Source organism: Streptopelia decaocto, assembly GCF_964273445.1.
Source record: "Streptopelia decaocto genome assembly, chromosome: Z".
Taxonomy (NCBI): Eukaryota; Metazoa; Chordata; class Aves; order Columbiformes; family Columbidae; genus Streptopelia; species Streptopelia decaocto.
The window spans coordinates 70,616,310-70,622,895 of NC_138657.1; positions in this window are offsets into that span (position 1 = coordinate 70,616,310).

The window sequence follows — 6,586 nt, forward strand, 5'->3', positions numbered from 1 at the left end:
TAGAATTCCACGGAAATTTGAAGAGCAATGACTGCCTAACTGCTCACAACCTCCAGCTCTCTCTGAGCACGTGGATCATGCTCTCTGAGCACACCTTCAGGATCGCTCTCTCTGAACAGAGCTTCAGGGGAAAATGTAGTATAAGACAGCACAGGATAACTTGGACTTAGTTGGATAATAACTAGCGTAGACTGAACCTGATGTGTTCTCTCTGTGTGGCGGAATGTAGGAAGGAAACACTGTATGAGAGAAAGAACATAGTTTTTTTTTCCCAAGTTTGCACTGTGTATTTCTACAAAGAGATCTATTTCTGAAATGTGCCAGCATTCCCATATATGGAAAATAGGGATATAGGTTTCTTATCACAGTATCACAGTATGTTTGGGATGGTATATACAGGATTGTGCAATGAGCACATTTGAAACACATACAGAAATGACTTTGCAGTTAATGTCAGCCACATTTCAAGGTATCATAAGATTGTTGACAGTTCATATATTTGTTAACAGTAGCATGAGTGACTCATTAGTCTCAACAGTATTCTCCCTCATTCATCCTTCTCTTTCAAGTCTGGAGCACGTAGAGGATACCAGGTGTTCCACCAAAATCAGATGCCAGTTTCAAGTACTTTGTAACTGAACCCACAGATTATCCACAATCAGATTCTCTCTCTTTCCAAAACCACGTGGAACTAAAGTTAATAAAAAGAAGTAAGCATTCTGTGAAAATAAACTCATGTAATTCAATTTCTCTGTAAGGTTCCTACCTTGCCAAATGCAAGCTGCACATATCATCTTAAATAAATTTAGATATGGTTTATAATACAGAGGAATGGCAGACATCCTTCTTGAGTCTCCCTGAATAAAGAATATTGCACTATAAGCAAGGAAGGTTTTCTAGGCCTTCCAGACATAAATCTCTCAACCAGGCACATGAGATCAGAATAACACTAGCAGTAGAGCACAATCCAGCTTGCTGAAGTCAGACACTGCAAAGGGTCCGTGGCTAAATTGTAGGATTGCTTTGTCTCAAAGACATTCAGAAGAAAAAATCTCTTTCTTACTCTTTTTTTTTTTTTTAATAGAATGCCTCTGCATTTATTAATTATTGCTTGTGTAAGCTCTGTTGCGATGCAGCGAGGTGAAACAAGTGCTTGATGGTACAAGGACAGTTTCACTGAGCATAAAGAGAGAGTGAGACAGACAAATCCATCATGCTTAGCCTGCAGATCCAAGTGCACAAAGCAGAGCATGCTGAAAACCTACCTCATGTCCGCAAATAAAGGCAACAAATGAAAGCACAAGGGATATACATGACAGGATAAAATGAGGAAAATACAGCATTGAAGATCATCCTTACTGCTCTCATGAAGGAGTCAAGGTGCAATGATCAGAGTAGTATTTTCAAAGCAAGAAGTGATGTGGAGCATCCAGTTGGAGATACTGAAGCTTAGTTTCCTAAGTGATGAAGATGAGCAAGTCAAAGGCAGGCATGGCACGACAGAAAACAAGCTAATCTATCTACTGCTGAGAACACAAAACCTAAGCAATTTTGAACTATTTCCAGTTCAGTTCCTACTTTCCAACTACTTAAAATCGCAAAGAACTGAATTGTTAGACTCCCACTCAGCAATATGGAATCTATTAACGTAATCAATCAGAGTAATGTAATCAATCAGAAGCAGTCACCTTATTTTAGCATGCCAGCTCCTATAAAAAGTAAAACAAATCTTATTCTTGCATAAAAGCATTGGAATTATTTTACTAGTTATGATTATGTTTATTATACTACAATTTCAGCAAAATAAATGATACAAACAAAATAATGCTATGTAGATAATAAGAAATTAATTAGCATGGGGAAAACAACTATTTAAGGGCTTTTCATGTTATTGTTGTCTTTTGTTGTGAAGCGTTAAATTTGAACTAAAAAAAAAAAATAGTGCCTAATATACACACATAGAAGTTTCTCAAGTACAATTCCAGTAATCTCACTGACTGCAATGAGATTAGTTCTGTGATAAAATGTGAAATTAGATGAATAGGACTGGTCTGTAAGAACGCACAAATAAAATCTAAGAAAACAGAACAAAATAAGATAGAACAAAATATATATTAATATACCTATTGTAATAATACGTTATAAAAATGTCAAGTAATTGATTTCAATAAATGTGCATATATTCAGTGAGTCTGTCCTCTGTCCAAGAAAACAATAAAAGAAAAAACAATATCAGTTTGCCTCCAATGAGGGAGCCAAGGGAAAATATTTTTCTGCCTTCTAATCTTGTTCAAGCTTTGTATTTCTTTAGTTTTCTCTTCCTTGGAAAATTCCCTATCAGCTTTTACTGCCACCTCATTAGGGACCAAACTGCTTTGCTGGAGCCTGTTAGATGCATAAAGGGGTGAATGTGAAAGAGGCATTGAGATCTTGACCCATGCGGTGGCAGAATGCCAGCTGAACCCACAGACTAGAGAAACAGGAGGGCTGCCAACTTACAGGCACCATGCTGATAGCTGTACACGGACATAACTCTGAAATTGACTTGTCAGTCTGCAGCAGACCTGCAAAGCTCATAAAACATTTACTGATAACGTAGTATGCAGACTTCTCATAATGCCAGCACTGTTTTTATTACCCAGAAGGCCTCTTCAAACAAAAATTTTGTGTTTGATTACACACAACAGCTTCACAAGAAAAACAGTGACCCTGGCATATTTTTAGATTTCAAATTTGCTACACTGGGCCATCCAAAGCATTTCCTCTTTACCCTAGGGAAAATAGTAAATTTCACATAAGAGAAAAGGGGAATTTCTGCAGTGTTAAAATGAGCAGATCTGGAAAAGTTCTCTTCACAGAAGGTCTTCTAGTACTGTTATGTCTATGTCATGATGATTCCCCTTGTGATTCAGGTGTGATTTCCCCAAGAAAATCAGGACCATGTAGTCTAACTTGACTTCATTTGTAATGATGTCATCCCTAGATCATCTACCCTATTTACAGTTATAAGTTATAGCAAGAATTTGTAGGAACTTACCATTTTATTCTGGCTACAGAGTTTATCATGTCACACCAGAGAAGATCCCATTTCCTATCTTTTTGTTGACTTACTCCCACCCAGAATGTTTATCTCACTTTCTACATGTATTAAGGGAATAGCATAGCCTGTCTTATAGCAGAGTTGGGCACAAAAAGGGTTCAAGATAATTGATCAAGCTGCTATGGACTAATCTTCCTGCGTCTTGGATGACACATCCAGACTGTGTGTGCCCAAGTCCAGAATGCCCCTCTGGTTGTTTAATTCACAAGGAATGCCTTAGTTTGCATCAACTCCCTGTGTTTTATGTTCAGGCCCTTCTCTTCCAGAATTCAGAAAAACTGCAATAACAAGCTTCCAGCATCACACTCACAGCTAAAGTAACATATAATAGTAATTGGAAAAATACTTTAAACAGTGAATTGCAGACCTCCTTGCCAAATATGGCCTCTGCTGAATATTTATGTTTTATTTTTCAAACTGAGAAAAAAAATAGGCAATGGGGGTGGGGAAGGCAAGCAGTAGACATTTCATTAAAAGGTCTTTTATTGCAAATTGCCCAATTGCCTAGATAGGATAATTTCCCTAGTAATATTGGCATATGGATCACTTGAATTATTCTTTTAGTCCATTCTACTAAATTTTTCTCTCAGCACATGCACTCATAAATCCCCTGTTCTGAGATTTTCTGCCTCGTTCTGTCCAGGTTTTGCTGTTTCTTGCAATTTGTGGTCAATTGTATTGCCACTGGATCTGAAAACTAGGTGACCAACCCACCACTGAAATTCATTTTACTGAACAAACATCTCTACATACATATCAGAATGTTCTCCTTACCTTCCTGTAAAGATGACATTAACAAGCCCATAGGAAGGAATATCAGCCCCAAATTATCCACATATTGATTCACCATGAAGTAAGAAATTGTTAGATGGTTATTTTCAACATATGGCCTCTTCCAAACAAACTTATACACGTTTCATTGGCTTGTCCTTGAGGTGGTGTCACAGTAGACCTGATGATAAGCTCTGTTTCAAGATCCTGCCCTCACATTCACAGAATTTGAGACTGAGCAATCCAGTACTACAACAGACTCTACCCCCGTCATTAAATTGTCATTTGCAAGGCAGACTGTACTTTTATGTTCAAGAAAACAGGTGGTCTCAATCCAAAAATAACAGCATTTAAGGTTAATCAGGTTTACTTTAGACCAATGCAAGTGGAACACCTCACAGGCATCTTAAATAAAAAGGAGTACCCCCATATCAGCTGACCTTGTGAGGAATATACAACAACACGATTCCTGTGATACGAGTCCTGTTTTGACAAGCAAGATGTTTTACTCCTTCCTGCTGGCCTATTGCATGAGAATATGAGAGACTACTGCCATGGTCATGTCTTTATGTGGTCACAAGATCCAGAAAATCTGGAGAGCTGGAGACACCTCTGTGAAAACTCTGAAGCAAATCCACAATTGAATCTATTAGCTTGAAAGATAATATTCTGCTACACACCTGAACCGAGGTCCTCTTCCATTCTTTAGCAGGTGAAAAGAGAGCATAAGTAGGGGGACATGCTGGCATGGAGGTCTCCTCACCAGCTGGGCCATGGTGGGGAGAGGGGGACAGAGTTCAACATTCACTGTGGCGTACACACACACATATGTGTATATATGAATTTATATACACAGAAAGGAAAATCTGCAAAGAGCTTCTTGAGTACAGTGTGCTGCTGCCATGGGAAGGGGTTGCCGTCTGCAGCCTTCTGAAGTAGCCACGCTGACACTGAGCGGCACTGGGGGGTCAGTCACTTTCACGCAGTTATTTTGCTAGCACAGGATAAAATAAGCTGCTCACTTGTTAAAATACATTTGTATTTCAGTTAGTTGAAAACCTTACCATGCGAATTTGTGGTACTGCAGTTAAGTCCTGATGCATGGAGGAACCTCGTGTCCTGTTGGATGACAGAGTTTCCACTGCTACTTCTCAAAAACGTTTTGCTTCTCTAAAGGCTATTTTCAGAAAGATTTATGTGTAGTCACAGGACATTTCTGTCAGAACTGTGAAAATGTACTGCCATGGATAAACTGTAAAGCTTGCTAAAAGCCTGGGTTGAAGTCCTACTTGCTGCTGGTGACTACCAGTTTCTGGCTGACTGGACAAGTCAGCAGCTTCAAGCCCAGGAGCATTTCCATGACAACATGGTGTTAAAACCTCGTATTTTAACTCTTAAAATACATATATATGATTTCTTATGTTTTTCTTTCTATTTCCTACTTTGTAGTTTACTGATCTCTAGCTTAAGGATTTCTTAGAAGCTAATTCCCAAGTAGACTAAAGCCCTAAGGCAAAGTCTGAAGACTTCTCCTTTGGTGACTGTTAAGTAATAAACTAGAAATCCTTACCTCCTGTACAGCAGTGTTCCCTTACAGTGTTACATGGGCCTTTGGTGAGAAGCAAGCACCATCATCCTCATTTAACATGCCTCAGAACTGAAGCACTAGAAGGCATAAAGAGGACTGAAATAGTTACAGGGTAGAAAAGGAGACACTAAGAATGACAGTAAGTCCCGTGTGTCCTGTGAGCTACTATCAACAATATCGCTCACGTGATATACTGAAACAATGACCATACCACTGTACAAACTGCTTGCATAATTTGCACTAAAATATAGTCTCTTGTATACTAACAGCTGTGTGTAAGATTTACTTACCACACCAGCAGAGCATTCACCTGGCTCCTCTGCACCACACTGCATTAATTTATCCTCCTTGCTCCTAGCAGGCTTTTTCTGCAGCTAATGCACTGAGACAGATGCTCGGCTGTTAAAGGCTTTCCTACAACCATGAAAATTTGGCCTATGACTTCCAGTGCAGCTGAACCAAAGCCCAATGGACAAACTTCAAGTCTCAAAATAATATTGCCTCCAAACCATGGGAAATTTTCAAATATCAGCTATTTTCTTACAGCTATAGCTGCTGGTGTTCATTTCACTGCCATTCAGGGAGGGCTGTAATTTGTCAGCCGTCCCTTCATCTAAGTTTGTGGAGAAATGCTGACACATGGTGGTCATCGTGTTCCTCCTGGGGTGATACATCCTTTGCTGGCTTTTGTCCCCCAGATCTTGAAGAAATTTTGTCTTTCTCAGAAGTAGGATGACAGCTGTAAGGGTGAGGTTTATCTTTCATCAGCAATCTTTCACAGTTACAGGAGGGTGGATGGAAAGGACCCCCTCTTATGTTTCAGAATTCTTTAGAGGAGGGCAGACATCTTTTTTTTTTTTTTTAAGACAGAAAAGCTGATCTGCTGCTGCTTCTTGTCCACCTCCTCTCTTTGTGACATGCATGGTTCCCTGCCGCTTCCAGAGTCACAGTCATACCCTGCAGCCCATGGTATGCATGGAAAGAGTCATACTTGTGAATATCAACCATCAGATAAGGTAGGGTCACAACAATATTTTTAATGAGGAAATGTCAAAGGAAAAATCTGCTTCAGATCTCACAGAATCACAGAATCACAGAATGTTAGGGATTGGAAGGGACCTCGAAAG